Here is a 2,242-nt window from a genome sequence, read left to right as displayed (position 1 = left end):
CCAATCCCTGGCCCAGACCTGCCCACATGGTCAAGCTCAGAGCCTGAGGATCTGAAGTCTTGAAACTCCCACAAGACATGTCTGTGCCCTGATGTCAGGGCCAAGCATCACTCCGGTCACAACTTTAAGCCTCTGAGATCAGTCAGGTTTCACTAGAACTGAACGAGCTCTGTATGTTATAATAGTAAATGCTTTGTTTCCATAAATATCTTTTACTGCACATACCCAATCCCATGGGGAAGAGCTATGCATGCTTTCCAGGGGAGCAGGCTAGACTCGGGTCAGTGTGCTGCGACACGTGTATTCTCAACCACTGACTCTGTGGGGAGCTTCATCTCTGAGATTTTGTCAGATAATTCAAGAAACCCTGAGGAGCCCTGTTGATGTGGATGCTGGTCATCTCTCAGGCCGAACTCGTTTGTACAGACCTGGAGTGGGTCTCCACTGTCACTTGACGGCATCAACCCCCCTGAAAATCCACACATTTCTGTGACTTGTGCTTTCCTGACACTAATATTACCTTGCACAGTAACCGGACATATGACAAGTACTCCATAAATACATGAGAGCTTATTGATTGATTAATTACAAATATAATAGGCCATGTGTTCTCTGGTGGATATAGAAATATGTTTCTTTCCCTCTGCACTAGTTGCCTTGATCCTAGATTTACCTTTGTCTTACAGTGATTTTCATCTGCTAACGCAAGGAGGGATTCATTCACTCATCCTAATTTCACGTAGGAGGAAGATGGTGCTGAAGCAAGAGACACAAACTTCCTAGTGTTACTTAGTGTTCCCGGGACATCAGTGGTACATAGCTACTGGAGAGTGTAAGTCACGGAACTTCTCACAGCTTGAAAAGAAATGACAACAACTGTGAAAAGCGTAACAAATTCAGAGACATTACACGCAGGGGCATTCGTCACAGCAGACACGGGTCAGGAGACAGGACACAGAGCTCGATGCCAGAGGACTTCCAATCTCCGGTATCACGAGAATGGTTTAGAACCAACTCTGGGTCCTGATTACTCCAATCAGACAGGAAGTGAGGTAAGACCATCTTACTCCTTTACATTTGAGTTAGGAAAGGAAAATTACTTAGCCATTCTTTAACGTTCCAGTCAATCAAGGGAACTAGGGGAAACTCAGAAGATTATAGCAGACACAGACCCCACCCCTCACCCCTTTACTTACTGCTTTGTTTACTTATTCAGTCAATTCACAGTTACCTAGAGAGTGCTGGGCACCATGGATACCAAGGTAAAGATGATACAGTCTTTCTTTTATTAGAAGTCCAATAGCTTATAACACTAGACTTTAAAGGGGCTAGAGAGCTGTCTCGGAGGACTCAGGCTCGGTTCCCAGCACCACATGGCACTCACAACCACCTGGACTCCAGTTCCAGGATTCCCATCACCCTCTTCTGACCTCATAGGGCCCCAGCCATGTATATGGAATACTGGCATACACATATCCAGGTAAAACACTCATACATATGAGTAATAAAAATCAAAAAACACTAATTATATTATCTCTGACTTCATGGTTTTGCATAGCAGTATTCTGAAATGACATTAAAAAGCAATCAGCAGCCCATCAGAAACTACTTAGAAAACGGTAACTCCTAATTATATCATGTAAACATGATAACCATTTTAATACATAATCCCAACACCTAAATTGATACTAAATTCATGAAATAATGGACTGAGAAGTAGGAGAGGCTCTGGTGGTCACCTAGTCCAGGGTGAAGCTCAGCCCAGGTGAGGACCTGACCTGTCTGAGGTCACCTAAGAAACCTAGTGGCTAAGCTATTCCAACTCAGGCCCCTCCTCCTCCTCAAGGCTCCCACATCTACATCTCTAGTATGGCTGTACCATCACTAACCTTTACTGGCGTCCTTTTGCAAGACAGGTATGGGGATAAAATGGGGGTCAGTGCGACGGGAGGAAGGCAGAACTGTGAGGTTGGAGATCGTGGACCCTTTTATTAACCGATGAACCTTATCCTGAGTAATAAAAAAAAAGTTAGCTGACATTTTGCCTTCACTATGAACACAGTTTTCTTCTGGTGAACAATAAATAAGATTATGAATAGTTTCATTAAGTTTTAATAAAGTAGCAATACCATCTCTAATTTTATTGCTCCTGAGTACCCTGTGCTACTGTCTACTGTCAGAATTTTGTGTAATTTAAAATAGTTAATTAAATCCAATTAACATGTGGTGATTTCCACTATGC

At 43.1% G+C, this 2,242-nt stretch overlaps 1 pseudogene across 1 annotated transcript in view; it reads right to left on the bottom strand.

Annotated features, from left to right (window-relative positions):
* LOC117701530 (IQ domain-containing protein H-like) overlaps positions 1 to 2,007 on the bottom strand; it is a 22,416-nt pseudogene extending 20,409 nt beyond the window's left edge. The window contains exon 1 of the transcript XR_013070207.1: positions 1,890 to 2,007. The product of XR_013070207.1 is annotated as an IQ domain-containing protein H-like (transcript). The remainder of the gene's footprint in view (positions 1 to 1,889) is intronic.
* Between the last annotated feature and the right edge of the window lie 235 nt (positions 2,008 to 2,242).

Source organism: Arvicanthis niloticus, unplaced genomic scaffold, assembly GCF_011762505.2.
Source record: "Arvicanthis niloticus isolate mArvNil1 unplaced genomic scaffold, mArvNil1.pat.X pat_scaffold_1270_arrow_ctg1, whole genome shotgun sequence".
NCBI lineage: Eukaryota > Metazoa > Chordata > Mammalia > Rodentia > Muridae > Arvicanthis > Arvicanthis niloticus.
Note: the sequence above shows the minus strand (reverse complement) of the source record. Positions and strands in the feature narration are given on the sequence as shown.